This window comes from Humulus lupulus, chromosome 7 (assembly GCF_963169125.1).
Source record: "Humulus lupulus chromosome 7, drHumLupu1.1, whole genome shotgun sequence".
NCBI lineage: Eukaryota > Viridiplantae > Streptophyta > Magnoliopsida > Rosales > Cannabaceae > Humulus > Humulus lupulus.
Window position 1 is genome coordinate 24,182,100 of NC_084799.1, and position 21,332 is coordinate 24,203,431.

The following is a 21,332-nucleotide window of genomic DNA, read 5'->3' on the forward strand; positions in this document are numbered from 1 at the left end:
TCCTAATTTACATGACTGTGAATAGATCGGGGGGATTTTTTAACGGCCTAAAAAAATCGAGGGGCACGATAATGTACATGTAATAGTTTGGGGGGTAAAAATCCTAAATAGTCTATATATATCATGTAGCCATGTAAATATATAATATAGGGAGCGACTACAACGCATCCCCTTTTTTTGACACCGGTGCATCCTTTTTCTATTTCGGCACCTGGATAGATATAATCCCAAATTTTTTTTATATGACAGTGTACATTGTAGGTATTTAGAATATCCTGCAAATTTTGAAGAAATTCTGAATAGTTTACGAAGCCGAAAACAGATGTCAAACTGTCAAATTTTACACGCGTACATAAGAAAACAGGCATGCGTGCAACAGACAGTTTAGACCCTGTTTCGGTACCATAATTTATTTAGAATTTCTTGAAAATTTATAGGATGTTCTAGATATCTATAATGTACACCATCATATAAAAAAATTTGGGATTATAACTATTCCGGTGCCGAAATAGAAAAAAGATGCACCAGTGTTGCAAAAAAATGGGATGCGTTGTAGTCGCTCCCTATATTATATATTTACATGGCTACATGATATATATATATATATAAATTACAATAATATTTAAAAATTAATTAATAATAGAATAAAATAATAATAGAAAGAGTCATAGTGTAGAGTTGCATCAACTATTTTTAGTTTCTAATGAAGAAAAATAGCTTTAATCACTTCATAAAAAATAAACTATCACACAAATTTATAAGATAAAAAAATGATATGTATGATTTTTAAATAAATATAATTTAATTATTTATATTATCATATAATATCTTTAAAATATCATATTTTAATGAATTAATTTATTTACTTTTGTATAAGTTTATGTTTGTTCTAGTTTTTGAATTTGGCAGTGACAACAAGTGATAACATATAATATGTTTAATATAATATTAATATTATACATGGATTTTAATTTTAAGTTTGTTGCTAGTTTTTTTTTTTTTTTAAAAAAGAAGTTTGTTGCTAGTAGATTATATTATATTATATTATATATTTTAATATGATATTATTCTAATGACGTGAAGTTTAAGTTTAAGTTTAATTAAATTTTATCTAAGTTATAAAACTTATGGTTTTATTCTTTTTAAATAATTATCATTGTAAAATATCTCAAAAATATCATATTTAATTTTTTTAATTATTTATTTAAGTTTAAATCATGTTTACATTCTACGATTAAATATAAGAATATTCAGTTATATATATAGAATATTCTGTTAAATTTAACGGAAAAAAAAATAAAAAACCGTTAAAACCAAAATGAATGAATTTTTCTCATGAAATAGATAAAATGAATGAATCAAGAATGAAGGAATAGAGAATGAATATTAAATAAGATTTTTTTATTCTTTAATTAATAAATATGTGATCGACATATCATCAGGTAGCCCTTTTAAAAGTTTGAAAAAGTCAAAATTTATTTTTAAAATATTAATTAGCAATTATAAATATGGATCAGTAATCTTAATTCAATGATTAATATTGAAGTAACTATTCATGGGTAGTAACAATTAAGAGTGTCCCCATATATATATAAATATATATATATATTAGGTAGAATCAACTTGCAATACACGTTTACTTAGTTCTAAAGTTGTAAACATTATTTTTATTATATTTTTTAATTATCATTTAAATATTAAATAAATAAACAATATCATAAAAATAAATCAAATATGTTTAATATAATAAATGACATAAATGTATTAAAAAAATTAGAGCAAAACATTGTCTATAATTTAAAAAAAAATTGGTTCACTTTTAAAATATATATATATATAATAGAATGAATTGTAGTTCTATAGTATATCTATAGTATATATAAATATTTATATCAATAATCTCAATATATATGACATCTAAACACAACATTGACATAGATATATATTTACATGGCAATGTGACACATATATAAATTAAATTAATACTTAAAAATAAATTAATAATAGAAATAACATAAGAATAGAAAAAGTCATAGTGTAGAGTAGTATACATGCATCAACTACTTTTAGTTTCTAATGTATCTCACAATACTTTTTTGGTGAAATTAATGAATGAAAAAAACTACAGTCACTTGATAAAAAAAAATAAACTGTCACACAAATTTATAAGATTAAAAAAATGATATGCATGACTTTATTATTTTTAAATAAATATGATTTAATTATTTGAATTATCATAAAATGTCTTAAAAATATCCTTGTTATACCCAGATTTCGAGCCATGGTAAATATGACCTCGAAAGTTGGATTCGCAACAAATGGTCTCGTAAGGATTGAAGTATGCTCCAGGATTGTATATCGAGCCTGCAAAGTACGATATATGACCTCGAATATATGAGCTCGAAACGATCTCGATCTCGAAAGGTAGCTCCGAGAACACACTCATCTTCGGGGACGACTTCGGATCGAGGGTCTCGAGCTAGATGTACGTACGATCTCGAAAGACACGTGATCTCGAGAGATGCCATTAGCTCGAACAATGACATGAGACCTAAGATGCTAAAGCCTTAGAGATACGCGATAATCACCTTGAATATTTACAAGTGTTATAAATATGAGATGTAATCCTCATTTATTAATGTAAATCCCCAAGAATTGTGGGATATTATTTGGTCAGTTATGCGTTTCCTGGTCTTCAGGGACGTTTCCTTTTATATCTGATTATAGGCATTTAAAGCCATTTATTTTATTCACAAAAGAGTAACTACCCAAAATATGTGGGATAGTATTCTGCAGCCTTCTCTATAAATAGAGAGGCCATGCACTATTGTAAAGGACCGAAAATTCTGATCCTTGAGAGAAAACTCTGGAGAATTCATACTAAAGAATTTTTCAGAGATAATCTTAAGATTAATAACAGAGACTCGTGGACTAGGCAGATTTAACTGCTGAACCACGTAAAAAACCGTGTGTTTGATTTGTTTGTTTCGTTTGGCCATTGTCATTCATTGTTTTTGTGCTCTTCTTTTATCTGTTGACGAAAAACGGCGTCAACAATCCTATTTTAATTTATTTAATTATTTTTGTTTAAGTTTATATTTGTTCTAGTTTTGAATTTTGTTGTGAGAATAAGAGATTATATATTATATGTTTAATATAATATTAATATTATACATGGATTTTAAATTTATTAAAATATATGGTTTAATTAAATTTGTTATAAAACGTATGGTTTTATATAATTATGTTTAATTAAATTTTAATAAATAAATAAAAACACACTATTAAATGTATGGGTGTTTAATTATATAAATAAACTTATGTATGTTTAATTCTGCTTTTCTCTAAATTTAATTAAATTTTATTAAGTTATAAAATGTATCATTTTATTATTTTTAAATAATTATCATTGTAAAATATCTAAAAAAATATCATATTTTATTTTATTTATTTATTGTTATTTAAGTTTAAGTCATGTTTACAATCTACTGTTAAATATAATAATATATTTTGTTAAATATAAAAATACTTCATTAAAGATAACAGAAAAAAAAAAAACTGTTAAAACCAATCATTTTTGTTATTTCTACACACTATTTATATAGAAGAGAAATTATAATTTTTTTAATAAAATCAAGATTATGTATTATATATTATTATTATTGTTATCCAATAAATTAGCATTTGTGACGTGGCAAATAATCTCTTGACACGTGGCTGACACCTGGAGCGTCTGCTAGAGTATCGACCAGGAGACACACCAGAAGCAGGACAGACCTGTTTTTACCACGACCAGATTGGTCGGTGGTTCCGCTGGCAAAGCAACATTTATGGAAAGATCTTATGTATCCCGAATTTATTTCATGCAATCTTCTGAATATCCCATGATTCAGGGGATAATATCTGTAACAATATTGGGCAACCCTCCATGAGCCTATAAAAAGCAGGAGATGGCTCATGGGAAGGGACTTTTGGAGCCCGGAAATCATAGAGATATAGAAATTATCTGTGAAAACTTGTATTGTTTATGAGGAGTGTTGAAACTCATTGAACCCAAGTTCTCTGATCACACTTTTGTTCCCATATCAATATCATTCTAAGTGGACGTAGGTCATTACCAGATTCTGGGGCCGAACCACTATAAATTACTGTGTTTTCTTTACTTTTGTCATTACGTTATTATCTATACATATTCGTCTATATCATTCATATTTTGACTCCGTGTCAGTTGGCTAAAGCGAGGGTCAACATTCTGGTGCTTTCATTGAGAGGACGACTCATCATTGTTGATAAAACTAATGGCGAAAGCAGGGAAGAAAGCTGCTCAGACCGCCGCCGCTGCACCGTCGAATCTGCCACCTCCTCCTCCCCCTGCAAGCATGGCGGAAGATGAGCCGAAACTAGATTTTGAAGAGGAGGAAATGGACGATGCGACTTTGAGGAGCACCTTGGGCACGTTGCAGGAAGAGCTGGCTAGTCTGAGAGCCAATCAAGAGACTGCCGCAGAAGCTATGGCAAGGCAGCAGCAGGAACTTGATCGTCAGAGGGCGGAGTTAAGCGAGAGACAAGCGGAGGTGGATCGCCGCCAGACTGAGGCCATGGCAGCCCTTGAAGCGGCCTTGCTGTTGGCCAGAAATCAGGCCGCGCCTGCCTCGCAGCCTAATCAACCTGAAACTGGGCCACCCCAGGGAGGTCCCAATCCTAGCCCACCGGTCCATCCTTCAAGTCCGCAAAGGCCTGAACAGCCCCAGATGCCCCATGACGACGTCCCACTGGACCCCGAGGCAGATCCACCATCCCACGCTGCTCGAGGTAATCCCCCGCAGCAAAGGCAGAATAGGGCCAAGCAACAGCCTCGTAGTCGTAGACGCCGCGAGAATGATGGGCCACACCAAGCGAACAGGGGTCACTACCCTCCTGGTAACAGGAGAGACTCGGAGTTAGGCTCTGCGGTCCGTGGATCCCAACAGCATGATAATGCACGGGGACATCGCGACCAGCGCAGGCCACCCTCTAACGCTCGGGGTGTTTCTGCCAGAGACGGGAATAGAGGGAACAACCAGTCTTACCATAGCCAGTCAAAGTTCAAAAATGGCCATGGCTACAACGAGGCTGACTCAGGCAAGAACAATGCTGATGGGAGGAACGGAAATAAAGGTAAGAGCAGGAGCCAAATACCTCAAGATGATCAACCAAATAGACAAGATGCTGGGGGGCAACCCAGGCAAAATAATGTCTTCAACCGGCTCGGAGGTAGCGAGCAACGGAGAAGAGAGGAAGATCTAAGAGACATACTCAATGATCGTCGAGAGAAGCATGGTGAGAACATCCCCCCAGCAGCAGAGACCGTAGCTATTCCTACTGTGTTGCAAGCCCAGATAGACGCACTAAATCAGGCTGTGCAACAGTTGGTCGGAGGAAGGACCTCTTATATTGACCACGATAGAAGAAAAGGCACTCCATTTATCCAAAGAATAGCCAACGCAGAGACTCCCAGCAAGTTCAAGATGCCCACGCTCCCGAACTTTGATGGATACGGAGATCCCGTCTCGCATGTGAATAAGTTTGAAATCCAGATGGACATTCAGAAGGTGTCCGAAGACGCTCGGTGTAGGATCTTTCCTGCAACACTTTCTGAAGCCGCGCAGGAATGGTTCTTTAAGTTCCCACCTGCAAGCATAGTTTCCTGGGAAATGTTCGTAAGGGAGTTCTACGGACAGTTCTACGCAGGTCGTGTCCACCCGACCGAAGCAAACCAACTGGTTGAGATCCGCCAGCAAGATGGAGAATCACTAAAAGATTGCATCCAGCGCTTTATGCGAGCGGCAGCCGGAGCAAAGACAGTCGGGGACGAAGGAAAAATGATGGCTATAACCGCGGGAGTGAGGCGCCGTTCGCCCCTATGGAAAAGTCTTCGTAAGGATGGGGTTAGAACCACCCAGGAATTCTTAGACCGAGTTGATCGGTATATCAAACTCGAAGAAGCCATTGCCGATGATGGAAAATCCTCGAACAAGGGCAAGAAGGCTGCCGAACCCGCCAAAGCCGCCAATGGCACCAAACCAAATGGCAACGGCAACGGCAACGGTAATGGCAAGAATGGTGGGAAACGGCAACACAATGAGCCTTCCACCTCCGACAATAAACGAGCCAAGGGTAATCGTTATGAACCTAGGTTCACTAACTACACTGCCCTCGTTGAGTCTCGAGGAGAGGTTTACCAGGCCACAAGCTCTAGTGTGCCCTACAAGAAGCCTGGGCCCATTCGAAAAGACATTTCAAAAAGAGACACTACCAAATTCTGTCGTTACCATAACGGCTATGGACATGACACTAATGAATGCAACCAGCTAAAAGATGAAATCGAGTTCCTCATTAGACAAGGACACTTGAGAAGGTACGTACGGGCCTCGGGAACTTCCCAACGAGAAGCTCCAGGTGGCAACGAGCAGACGTCCACACGCCAACGCTCGCCACCATTACAGCCTGCCCCCGTAGCCGGAACACTTTTAACCATCTGTGGAGGCCCACACCTCGCTGGAAATAGCGGAAAGGCTAGAGAACGATATGCTCGAACTCTGCGCCACGACCAGGACATCGAGATGATGACTGTGGAGGACCGAGTGCCGAAAAAGGCCCGCTCAGAGGAATGCGGGATAACCTTCTCTGAGGGCGATGCCCAACACGTCCGGTTCCCACATTCCGATCCGCTGGTCGTGGATATCCAAATGGCCAATATGATGGTAAAAAGAGTACTAGTCGATACAGGGAGTTCAGTGAATATCCTGTATAAATCAACGCTGGAACGCATGAAGCTGTCCGTGAAGGACTTGGAGCCCTGCAATCAAACCATATACGGCTTCTCTGGAGAAGGACTCGCACCAGCCGGAATGATCAAACTCCCAGTAACAACGGGTACAGCGCCTGCCTCAAGGACATTACTCGCCACTTTTGTAGTGGTCGATTGTCCTTCAGCGTATAACGCCGTTATTGGAAGACCCATACTGGTTGAACTAAGGGCCATCATCTCCATGTGGCATCTAGCCATGAAATTCCCAACGGATGCAGGGGTAGGATGCGTTTTGGGAAACCAAAGGGAGGCCAGGGAGTGCTATAACGCCTCGATCACAAAGGAAAAAAGTGGAGCATCGAGGAGCACTACTCCAGAACGATTACAGATGACGGAAGACAGACAAACCCAATCAGGTGGAAAAATCACCAAATAGGGTGTTGCCCAAAGTGAGGATATAGATTTGGATCCTCGCTTTGGGGATTTTGAAGAAAATGTTGGACCCGTCGAGGACCTGGAGGAGGTCCATCTCGATGAAAAAGACCCGACCCGAATCGTAAGGATTGGGAAGAATTTAGAACCTACCGCGAAACAGGCGCTGGTGGAATTCTTGCAAGAGAACCAGGGAGTTTTCGCCTGGTCACATAAAGACATGGTCGGAATAGATCCTGCGGTGATCAGCCATGTCCTGAACATAAACAAAGTCTTTCCACCGGTGCAACAAAAAAGAAGGCTGCTCGATAAAGACAGATCAAGAGCCTTGAAAGAAGAAGTCGAAAGACTTAAAGAAAATGGGTTCATCAGGGTGGCGTTTTATCCATCATGGGTCTCCAATCCGGTGTTGGTCCCCAAGCCTAACGGCAAATGGCGGACCTGTGTGGATTTTACAGACCTCAATAAGGCCTGCCCAAAAGACTGCTTCCCACTCCCGAGGATCGACCAGCTAGTCGATGCAACTGCTGGGCATGAGACCCTTTCGTTCATGGATGCGTATTCAGGCTACAATCAGATCAGCATGCATCCCCCTGATGAGGATCATACCATCTTTCGGATCGATACGGGCTTATATTGTTACAAAGTAATGCCCTTTGGACTGAAAAACGCAGGTGCAACTTACCAACGATTGGTCAACCACATGTTCAAGGAGCTGATCGGAGTAAGCATGGAAGTATAATTGAGAGTTGAACTCAAGAAGGCTGAAGGACATGTGAAGGATTTGCAAAGGTGCTTTGATGTGTTAAACAAGTACCATATGAAGTTGAATCCCCTCAAATGTTCCTTTGGAGTCGGGTCAGGAAAGTTTTTGGGATTTATAGTGAATTCAAGAGGAATCGAGGCCAACCCCGACAAGATAAAAGCCCTGATCGATATGAAGTCGCCAGAAAAGATCAAGGATATCCAAAGCCTGACCGGAAGGATAGCTGCCCTTAGTAGATTCATCTCAAAATCAACTGACAAGTGCGTTCCATTCTTCAATCTACTTAGGGGAAATAAAAAGTTTGAATGGACGGAAGACTGTGAGCAAGCATTCCAGACAATAAAGGCTCATATGTCGCAACCTCCTATCCTATCAAAACCAATGGAAGGAGAGACTTTGTATATTTATCTGTCGATTACCGAAGTTGCTGCTAGTGCGGTACTGATACGGGATGAAGAAGGCGTGCAGAAAGCTGTTTACTACGTCAGCAAAAGGCTGATCGGTGCAGAATTAAAATACCCACCAATCGAAAGATTAGCATATTGCCAAATTCTAGCCTCCCGAAAGTTGCGACCGTACTTCCAAGCCCATCCTATCACGGTTTTGACCGACCAGCCCCTTCGGCAGGTCCTCCAAAAACCTGAGGCGGCTGGACGACTGTTAAAATGGGCGGTCGAATTGGGACAGTTCGACGTGACTTATTCACCGCGAGCAGCAATAAAAGGGCAAGCCTTAGCCGATTTTATTGCGGAGTTCACCGAACTCCCCAGCAACGAGTTGTGCGAAAAACCTGAGGCGCCCATGCCTCAAGACAAGACTCCTTCGTGGAAACTATTCACAGATGGATCATCTAATGAATCTCACGCTGGAGCGGGAGTGATATTGATAACGCCCGATGGGCATCAATTTCACTGCGCAATCAGGTTTGATTTCGCAGCGTCAAACAATGAGGCGGAATACGAAGCACTCCTCGCTGGACTGAAAATGGCCAGGGAGATGAACATAAAAGCGCTCGATATTTTCAGCGACTCTCAGCTGGTCGTGAATCAAGTCTTGGGAGAATATCAAGCGCGAGGGTTAAAAATGATGGCCTACCTTAATAAAACAAAAGATTTGCTAGCACAGTTTACAAAATACACCCTCCAGCAAATTCTGCGAGACCAAAATTCGAATGCAGACGCCTTGGCCAAACTTGCAAGTGCCAAAGATGCTGACACCTTGAACATAGTCCCAGTAGAGAGATTAAGTGAACCAAGCATTGATGCGGCCGAAGCCAGCATGGAAATTCGAGTAGAAGATACATGGATGGCACCTTACCTGGAGTATCTGACAAATGGGACATTGCCAGTAGATAGAAACAAAGCCAGAACTCTGCAAAGACGAGCTGCTAGGTACATACTGCTCGACGGTGTTATGTACCGAAGAGGATATTCAATGCCACTGCTCAGGTGCATTACATCAGAAAAAGCTAAGGAACTCATGAAAGAGGTGCATGAAGGCTTCTGCGGAGATCACGCTGGGGGGCAGAGTTTGGCGAAAAAAATTCTTCGACAGGGCTATTTTTGGCCAACGATGAATGAGGATTCAATGGAGTACGTACGAAGGTGTGATAAATGTCAGAGGTTCTCCAAAATCCCACGAGCAGCTCCAAACGAGCTAAAGCAGATGCAAAGCCCGTGGCCTTTCGCAATATGGGGAATATATTTAATTGGATCACTACCGACAGGAAAAGGAGGAGTAAAGTACGCAGTTGTGGCAGTCGATTACTTTACAAAATGGGTCGAAGATGAACCACTCGCAACCATAACGACCAAGAAAGTTCTCGACTTTGTCATCAAGAACATTGTGTGCCGGTATGGTTTGCCCAGAAAGATAGTTTCAGACAACGGAACCCAATTTGACAGCAACCTGTTCACCGATTTCTGCGAAAGGCATGGGGTAATCAAGAGCTTTTCTTCAGTCGCACACCCCCAAGCGAATGGGCAAGTCGAAGCTGTAAACAAAACCCTCAAGGACACCCTGAAGAAAAGACTTGAAGATGCGAAAGGAGCATGGCCAGAACAACTACCGGAAGTCCTCTGGTCGTATAGAACATCTCATCGAACAGCCACAGGGCGTACCCCATTTTCCTTAGCTTATGGGTATGAGGCCATGATACCCGTCGAGGTAGATCCCCCCTCACATCGGCGTTTAACGTATGATCAAGAGAAAAACAGCCAGCTAACACTGGAGTCCTTAGACTCAATTGATGAGATACGAGAAAAGTCTCAACTCCGAGTTGCTGCTTATCAACAAAAAGTCGCCCGGTACTTTAACTCCAAAGTTAAAGAAAGAAGATTCAATGTCGGAGACTTGGTGTTACGACGAGTCTTCTTGAATACCCGCGACCCCACTGCTGGCGTGCTCGGACCTAACTGGGAAGGACCTTACCAGATTGAAGAAGTCCTTCACCCAGGCACCTACAAACTTGCACGCTTAAACGGAGATCTCGTTCCACGTTACTGGAATGGAGAACACCTGCGCAAGTATTATCAATAAACAACCCTTCTTAAAGGACTGGCTTGTTCAAATTTTCCCATTAATTTTTACAAGTTTTGCAAAGAGGGTTAGCCACGGTGTATGGCTAACTGCTCGTATATGTAAGATTCTGTTTCAGAATCATTCGTAAAGACATGATTAGTCCATTTTTAATACGAAATTATAAGGGACTGTGCTCAGCCAGTCGTTCTTGCCAACCTTTGTGAATTTACATTTACAAGTATTTGTTCATTATGTGTGTTGTTTTGCTGTATTACAAGTATCATTTTTCCGCGCGAACAGGAATGTTCGGACAGGCCATGGTCAAGGCAAGTGACCAAGGACCTAAGAGCTCCTCGATCACTTGGGGGGCATATAAGGCACATCGATAGCAAAGCATACTCTCAAGGTATGTAAACACATGAACAAAATGAGTGAAAGCATGCTTCAAGTACTTAGAGTATTTTTTCAAAATATATGATGCCAAAGTACTATGCTAAGTTCGGTCATACGGACAAACGTTATAATAAGTAAAAATATTATAACACCAAGAGTTAAGCTTTTACACCGCAAGCATTGCTGCTTGGATGTAATTGTTCAAACAAAAAGATTTACTGCCCGTGCAGCAAAGTTTAAAAAGAAATTATTGTCTTTACATTGCGACCCGTGGGTCGTGTGTTTAAAAAGAAAGAAGAACAGCTAAATAAATTAAGAGGCATGGGGGGCAGGAGGATCCTGGGCAACAACCTGGTCAGTCTCTTCCTCGATGGTTTCTTCGTCCAAACTAACGACGCTTGGGGTTGCAGGAGTCGCAGCTCTCGCCCCTCTTCAGCCAGTTGAGCAGCGCACCGAGCCAACTCCGCAACTCTGACCTCCTCTGAAAGGTAGCTAAAGTCAGCACCCTGATTGTGTTTCCAAAAGTTATAGAAACATCGGAGTGTCGCCCTCTTGTACTTTTCCAGATTCTTGGAGTTGTCAAGCTCCGACTGCTGCACCTTGCCCTCGAGAGTGGCAATAGTCTCGTCCTTAGACTTGACTACCCCCTCCAGATGCTTGATCTCGCGGAGATGAGTTTTATTGTACGACCGGTACTCTTCCCTCAGCTTAATCGCTACATCTTTAGCAGCTTCAGCCGCGGACAGTTTGGTCACCGCTGCATCCCGCTCTCGGACCACCGTCCCCAACTCCTTAGCATGTTTGGTTTCAGCAGCCGAAAGCTCCTCAGCCGCCTTCACCTGATGTTTCTCGAGAACTTTAGCCTCAATCTGCCCAAAGTAGGCCTGGGCTCGGGTACGAGCAGTAATGGCAGAAAGTAAGGCCTGTAAACGAAAGAAAAAGAAGTCAAGACTTATCACGAGAACTGAAAAAACAAAGACTCGGGAAACAAAGAAATACTTACGCTGGAGATCTCGTTCAGAGTCCTGTTCAGGATCTGATCGACTGGTAGCTCTACAGCTTGGATCATGGCGGCCCCAACACACTCACCTCTGCCAATCCGTTCAATTCGATCCTTAGCGGATCGAATGGTATGGCTCACGAGCCTGGCCTCATGAGCCTCTTCGCGAGAAAGATGCTCCCTAGCAGGCGCAGGTGGAGGATTGGACCGAGCAGGGGTGTTTTGCTGTTCAGAAGGAGCTGGAGGAGGGGTAGGAGTTCGCCCAGTTGGCGCAGGACTTTGCCCGGTTGGAGTGCCCTGAGGAAGGTCTTCTGGTCGACTCTTCTTGGCTGAAGGGCCTCGACTGGTTTCACCAGTTCGTTTCTTTGACCTCCGTTGAAGTTGAGGGACTTCCTCTTCCTCTTCGGCCTGGTACATGTCAAAGATATTGGGAGTCGACATATCTGCATGAAAATAAACACAAGAGGTTAGTAAGGGAAGAAAAAGGTGAAAATAAGTAATACAACAGAAAGAAGATAATAAAGTGAATACCCGAGCTACAACTACTGGTCGCTATACTATTGACTCTATTAATCATATACTCATTTTCTGGCATGAAGAAGTTTGGCCCTAGATTTGGAGCATATGTAAAGTTGCCATCCCCGTCAAACATGTGACAGGGGATTGGCAGACCATTTAAAAGCGAAATAACGTTACCATTGTCATCAGCAGACTCTTCCAAGTCAACAACTGGTTCTTTGGCCTTTTCTTTCCCCTTGCCTTGGGGAGCAGAAGGCCTTTTTGCAGAAGGGCTGCCCGTGGGTTCCCTGATCGTAACTCCTGTTGGCCTCCTCCTTGGAGAGGGCACAGGAAGTTGCTGCTCGGGAACCCCCCCGGCAGTGGGTTCGTCCGTTTCGGACCCTCTATTGTCATGGCGAGGAGCCAGAAGGCCAGACGACCTCAAATTCTTTTCTTGTGTCAAGGTCTTGACACATTTGGTAGCGGCAGACATCTTGGCCAGAGTGTCAGACCTCGACACCATGTCTGGTGTTGGGGTCGGGCGCAACCAGGGGCCTGAAAAGCAAGTCGAGTTTGAGAAATGACGAAAGGAAATACTCTATGATAAAGTATCGACCAAGGCAAAGACAAAATTTTACCTCCTCTCGCGAAAGCCAAGTTGTTGCTGGATATATCCGGGGTAAAGAAGTACTCCTTGTTGTAATGTCCCACGTTTGATATGTGGGTGGTGCCACTCAAAAACGTCCGGCCAGTTTCCTGATGACAGAAGTGAAAAAAGCCCGTCCCGTTGTGTTGAGGATTGGACTTAAGGTCAAAGAGGTAGTTAACCTCATGAGGTGAAGGTTCTGGCCATTTGTTAAGTTTGTACAGGACATAGAGCGCAGCCAACATCCTATATCCGTTAGGGGTTATTTGAAAGGGAGCGACGCCGAAATAATTGGCCACCCCCACAAAGAAAGGATGAAGAGGGAGATAAGCCCCCGCTTCAATGTGATACCGGGACCAGGCGCTGTTTGCCCCTCCTGGACGGTTAGCCCTCTGCTCCGCAGTAGGACGTGTAATGGTTACCCCCGTTAGGGTGTATTTTCTGAAGCAGTTCGCGACCATCCGAAGGGTCATCGAACTGGCTGGAGGAGTGTACCACTCGACATCAGGCGGATTGCGATGACGAGGACGAGCCCTAGTTTGGATATTGGGGTCAGGAGTAAGATTCTCTCGACCATTGGTCGAGGGAGCCCCCGCCTACGAATCAGGCTGGGCAGAAGGAGAAGGGTTACTTTCAGATTCGGGCCTTTTCTTGCCAGAGGATTTTGAACGGGCCATTGAAGGAAAAGGGTGCGGTCTGGAAGAGGCTCGTGAGAAGGGTATCTGGTGGATGCGATCGGCTAGTTGTTCTTCTCCCTCGAGCAGTTGGGCAAGGAGGTCGTCGTCGATGGGTCTCTCACCTCCCCACAAATCTGGCATTAAAATCTGCAAACAGAAGAATGGGGAGGCAAGGTCAGAGGAATCTAGGAGATTCTTAAAGTAACGCTGGTCGAAGTATAAAAGCTAAGCCTTTATATAACAGCATTCTAACTAAGTCTCTCTGCGCAAACAGTTTAAAAAACGGACCAACAGGGTGAAAGTGAAAAGTTTTCCTGAAAAGCTTTTTCGACTCCCCTCGCAACGGGAAGAAATTATTTCCAACTGGTTTAAAAAAATCGAAATGCTACTTCGATCCTACGTCCTAAAAAGCACTAATCCTGGGTTTTAAACCTACTCATAAGCCTACGTTGCCTACAAAGACATCTTATCTACAGGCGTTCAAAAAAAAAAAAAAAAAAAAAAAAACCAGAAACCAAGAGATTCAAACAGTACACCATTTAAGAGCATGCACCACAAAAGGTTAGAAGCATGGAGTTTCAGAGTAACTTACCAAGGAAAGTGGTCGTGAAGATGGAAGTGAAAGTTTCGGGAGTCAATGAGCCCACCGTCTGATCCTACAGCACAAAGGAAGGTTCGCCGGAGAGAGTAAAGCTCTGGTTTTTAGGGTTTTTCGACAAAGAGATGACATGCGTAAAAAGGAAAGAAGTGCCTCAAGTAACCTTATATAAGTTTGTCTTTGGTGTTCAAAAGGCGTGATCATTAGTTTTCCATTTTCGAAGTATGGGGAAGCGTAATGGCCGTCGTAGTTGTTTCTGGGAAACTGAAAAGCCTTGATTAGACAGGAGTGGTTTGCTTTTTTCAAGAACGCACGAAGGGCTCTGACACGTCAGGAGGGGTTACCGAAGGGTCGTTCGTTCAAAGTTTATTTACTGTTCGTGGTAAATAAACTTTGGGGGGCAAATGTTATCCAATAAATTAGCATTTGTGACGTGGCAAATAATCTCTTGACACGTGGCTGACACCTGGAGCGTCTGCTAGAGTATCGACCAGGAGACACACCAGAAGCAGGACAGACCTGTTTTTACCACGACCAGACTGGTCGGTGGTTCCGCTGGCAAAGCAACATTTATGGAAAGATCTTATGTATCCCGAATTTATTTCATGCAATCTTCTTAATATCCCATGATTCAGGGGATAATATCTGTAACAATATTGGGCAACCCTCCATGAGCCTATAAAAAGCAGGAGATGGCTCATGGGAAGGGACTTTTGGAGCCCGGAAATCATAGAGATATAGAAATTATCTGTGAAAACTTGTATTGTTTATGAGGAGTGTTGAAACTCATTGAACCCAAGTTCTCTGATCACACTTTTGTTCCCATATCAATATCATTCTAAGTGGACGTAGGTCATTACCAGATTCTGGGGCCGAACCACTATAAATTACTGTGTTTTCTTTACTTTTGTCATTACGTTATTATCTATACATATTCGTCTATATCATTCATATTTTGACTCCGTGTCAGTTGGCTAAAGCGAGGGTCAACAATTATGATATTTTATAATATTTAAATTTATATTAATATATGTAATAAATATTTAGTCTTGTATTAAATATTATTATAATAATATTTTATAATATTTAAATTTATATTAATATAATTAATAAAAAATAGAATTATATATTATTATCATAATAATATTTTATAACATTTAAATTTATATTAATATAATTATTAAATATCTAGTTTTATATTATATGTTATTATAATAATGATATTTTATAACATTTAAATTTATATTAATGTAATTATTATATATGTAGTCTTATATTCAATATTATTATAATAATGATATTTTATAATATTTGAAGTTATATTAATATAATTAATAAATATTTATTTTTAATTAGTTTTAAAGGTATATTTCGTTAAATATTTAGAATATTCCGTTAAAGTTAACAAAACAAACCGTGAAAACCAATAATTTCTGTTATCTACACCATTTTATATAGAATAGATATATATATATATATATATAAGTGCAAGCAATATGCAATGTTCATTTGCTTAGTTTTTTTTTTTTTTAAATATTAAATATATTTATTAAGTTTTTTTAATTTTCATATAAATTTTAAATAAATAAACAGTATTATATATATAAATTACATAAACATATTAAAATAAAGATTAAACCTAAACACTTTTTATGATTTTTTCAAAATATATATATATATATGATAACATTTTAGATCATAAACTACATTATTTATTAATGTATGAAACATTAATGATATATATTATTCAAATCACACATTTATAATTAGAGAAAAATTTTGTTTATTCTTGATAAAAGATAAATGTTAGTCTAATTTCTTATACACAGTCATACTGTTTGCATATACACATGACACATATATATAATTTATTTATAATATTTGTTGTTATTAATATGAATATATATATATATATATTTAGTTAAGTTAAATTAACTAATAAAAAAATATGTTTTTCTTCATAAATATAAATGTTGACCGCGTTTTTGGCCAACGACATGTGAACGTCAAAAACGACAAAAACCTTCAAGAGAAATAAACGACATAGACGATTTTGAAAAGAAAGTAAATAACACACGTAATTTTTATAGTGGTTCAATCCCAATATGTTGGTAATAGCCTAATCCACTTAGAGTTGTGATTATATGTCTACACTCAAGATCAGATGAACCTGAGTCAACTGAGTTTCTTCAGTATAGATTCAAATAATACAGAAGTTCTCTCAAATACATGTACTTTCTCTCTCTAGAAAATTCAGATAAAAAGTTCAAAATTCCCAAAGTCCCATTTATGATGTCATAAGCCTTGTATTTATAGGCTTAGGATTGTACAGATGATATCCCCCATAATCGGGATATTTATTATTCTCATTATATTTAAATTACAACAATATTCAAAATGTAACAGTATACTAAATTTGTGGGATAAATGAGAGATTCCCGCATATGCCAAGACCAATTCTTGTTGAAGCCGTTTCTGGGAATCTTGACGTAGTCCTCCTCTATCTAATTGATCCATATCACCTTCAGTCTGGTCGGCCACACCTTTACTGGGCAGACATGCACTTATCTGGTCGGACATGGGCATGACCGATCGGCCAAGTTCATGCCTGGTCAGGCAAGTCGTTCCTGGGCAGGCGAGGTCATGCCTGGGCAGACAAACACGTTACTGGTCGGACAAACACATGACTGGTCGGACAAGGTCATGCCTGGTCGGTCATGACATTTCTTAAGCCAATCAAAATTCTTCAATGGCCTACTGGGCTACCCCTAAGACAGATCACTTTATCACAACTCTGATGAGCCAATATGTTTATTGATTATTAATGTGTTTTTTACGGACCATGCATTGCCACTTGTCACCTCTATTGCCACGTCATCGATCTCCAATTTTTTAGGATAACAATAAATAATAAAACTTTCAATAAAAAATAAGAATATGTATTATATATTATTATAATAATGATATTTTATAATATTTAAATTTATACTAATATAATTATAAAATATCTAGTTTTGTATTAAATATTTATAACAAAAAAAAATTAAAACAAAAAATTTATATTATCCAGACACTTTTTATATAGAAGATATATATATATATAAATATAAGTTTAAACAAAACTTATCATGGCATATATATAGTCTTTTAAATGAATTTTTATTATTAATAGGATTTGTTTGCAATATATAAGCAATATACACGTACGTAAAGCTAGGAATTTCCAATACATATTTCATAAGTTCCAACTAAAATTACGTGTCATATACTAATTGATAGGGAACTAATGACATGTCATATACACATCATTACTTTTGTTCCTATCGTAGGGCCGTTTTTTATTTTCGGCACTTGGAGAAATTATAACTCAATATGTTTTTTGTATAACTGCGTACATGATAGGTTTAGTATGCATCCCACCAATTTTTAAAAAATTCAGATAAATTTACATTGTCGAAATAATAGATCAAACAGTATGTTTTCCATAAGTATAAAAAATAAATAAAGCATGTGTTTGAATTCTGATTTCGGCACCGTAAATTATTCAAAATTTCTAAAAAATTTGCAAGATGCATGTTATAATCATAATGTATGCCATCATGCAAAAAAAATTATAATTTCTCCAAGTACCGAAAATAAAAAATGCTCATACAATAGGTGCAAAAGTGATACCCACACCTAAAAAAATTCTATATACATATATATGTCGCACAAATAATAATTGTTTGTTAATAAATATGTAACGTCCTAATTTCTCATAAAATTATCGACAATACAATGTTGGATCATAACATAAATATTATTATTTTATTTAAGAAAAATCAGATTAAGCAAAGGGATCTCATGTCTTTACAAAAAATAAAATAGTAGTCTTTAACATAATAAAATGAGCAACATTATAAATAAAAGAAAAAACTTTAAATAAACACTTCGGAAAATAAAATCATACGCCTATTGATCAATCATCAGCTATATGGTCCCCACGAATACATTACTAAGCTCTTAGGTCTCACTCGTCGCCGACCATTCTAACCTCAATTATCTGCACACAAACATCATAAGGAGTGAGTTTGTAAGCCTAGTAAGGAAAATACATACAAGCAAACATACATTCATATAGTTATAACAAACATACCATAATTTCATACAAGTGTTCATAACAACGCTAATTTCCTAATCAAACAATATCATAATATATTATATGTCATAACATAGATCATAATGATAAGTCATAATCATATGTCATAATAGATTATAATCATAGGTCATAATAACAAGACATATATAAGAAAAAGATAAGTGTTTATACAGGGGTGGCAATTAAGCATCAAACATAATTAAGTTTGTCATACAATTTTGGCAATCGAGCCTACCGGACATCAACTTAGGTCTGTCATACATTTCTAAACACCATAGGTCTAGCCACACTTATCTTCTTAATGTACCTGAAATATTAGGGTCATACACATGACAAAACTAGGTTATAACTAATCTACCTAACTTTCCTTACCTTGAGTATGAAAAAATGAGAGGAAAAAGCGAGATTGCTTTGCTATAGAAAATTGCCAAAAACCTTACATATAACATAAAATATTTTAAGATTAGAGACCTATAATAAAACTAAACTTCCAAAATATCTAAACCTTATAAAAGTCATACATTTAACCTAGAACCAAAACATCTGAAATCCTGAGCCTTCTATAATGCCTATCTCCAACAAAACACCAAGAACTTCAATACTTGGACTTATTTTGGCTATAAAATGTTTGACAAGGGCTTAGTCTTTCGGCTGCATATGGTTGATATTGGCTCAAGTGTTTGAGGCTAATTAAGAAAATAGAAGAATAAAGAAATCCTGAGCACTATAAAGGCTATAGTGATTTCGGCTATGGGGTGTGTTTATGGAGCAAAATATTAGAGCTTTTTGGGAGAGTGACTTTCGAAAATGAAGAGGCTTGAAAGCTTTGATTGTGTGAAAAAATGATGGTGAAAGGCTCTATTTATAGGCTCACAACTCAACTCATTTCTTTGATTCTCTCCACCTTCATTCAACTAGTTTTCAAATTTTAAATCTCCCTCCCACTCTAAGATTTCAGCCAGCACTAGTTTTTACCTATTCCAAGTGCTACAACCTCTCACAACATGCCACATAACTTCCATTTGATTCAAAAATGAGTCAAAGTCCCAACTTACCCACCTTTATAGCCTACACGCCCATAACCATGCAAACATCTTCAAAATGGTTCAACAAATTTTCAATTTGGTAACTTGACTTAAGCTTAGTGTGACACCTATGTAAAATTCAAAATTTAGTCTAAATCCTAGCCTAATTATGCTCCACACACCTATGACTAGGGATGTTCATTGGATCACATCCAATGGATTTAAGCACATTCGATCCAATCCAATTATCTATTGGATGTTTGATTTTTACAACCGATCTTATCTGATCCAATGGATAATTGGATTGGATCGGTTCCATCCATTGGATGCATCCCCTGGTTATTTATTGGATCGGATCAGATCCATCCAATCATTTAGAGTCTTTTTAAATATAGTTTTCATGTATATTTCAATTATAAAACACATAAATTACTCATCCATATGAAAACACTATTTAGTTCTAATAATTTAGAAGCATACAATACAAATTCATTTAAATTAGAAGCATATATGTAATTGGATGATTATTGGATCGATTTGGTCAATTTTTATTGGATGTTGAACCCCCCATCCAACAACCGACCTATCCAATTTGAATTTTTAAAAATTACATCTGATCTGATCCAATAATAATTGGATATCCAATTTTTGGCGGTCGATTGTAATTTGATTTGATATATTCTGCACACCCCCACCTATGACTAATTAATTTTCAATTTTATTCTTAAAAATAACTCTTATACTTAATAAATAAATTCACAAAAAATCTACCTAATAAAACTATAGGAAATTTCGGCCATACCTAATATTTTAAATAATTGAGACTTAATTTAATGCCACATGTAAAATCTTTAGACCACCAAAATATGTGCATTAAAATTATATTATAATTTAATTAAAAGCTTAAACTATACACTAATTTAAATCATATGCTAAAATCTTTATAAATACTAACTTAAATAATTATAACTATCCACATTATAATTATTTTCTAAATCATAAAATCATATCATTAAAATAAATATTTCAAATTTAAAGCAATTTTGTTTAATTTTCACCGCTTAACTAAACTATTAAACTATATTAACTAACATATAGTCATAATTAATGAGAAAAATAATAACTTTGGTAATTACAATATATTCATATCAATACCCACTGAATTTTTTGATGTTGACAATTCAATTTCTGATAAATATTTTTGACAATTATTAAGGTTTTGTGTTTCAAAAATAGTAGCAATTTAGTCTTGGGATTTTATTAAAAAAAATTGACTAAAAACAGTTCATTGTTATTAGAACTCAAGAATTTAATTAAAAAAATTAAAAACTAAATTGTCAAACTGGCTACAACTTACCATTAAAGAGATATTTATGCTAAAATTCCTTATTCATGATAATATTCCTATTATTATTATAATATATATTCATATCATTATTTAATTTGTTAGTATTTATATATATGGTTAATTTTCGCATTTTAAATTGTTGCATTGCAGGAGTGTTTTATTGCGGTACGGGTACATTAGCTCCGAACTTAAAAAAACTCTCTCTAGACTTTTCTCGAAGTGCAAGCACTACAAAATTTGATTTCCACAAAGAGAACTTCTAACTTAGGCGAATCCATGTTACGTTTAATAAATTTTAGGTCCCATAACTTTCTGGCCTTTATTTTTAAGATATTCTTCGATTTATTACTTTCTTTCATATATGTTTTATATTACTTGTTATAGAGTAAAAAAAGAAAGAATTTATGCATGCAAAGATTCCTTTGCCATAAATTTTTTATTGATTAATTATTTTACAGAATATGTAAAATGAGGAGAGGTAATAAGAAACAAATCATTTTG

At 37.6% G+C, this 21,332-nt stretch overlaps 1 pseudogene; it reads left to right on the forward strand.

Moving 5' to 3' along the window:
- LOC133790966 (respiratory burst oxidase homolog protein B-like) overlaps window positions 1-21,094 on the forward strand; it is a 63,965-nt pseudogene extending 42,871 nt beyond the window's left edge.
- Window positions 21,095-21,332: the final 238 nt, after the last annotated feature.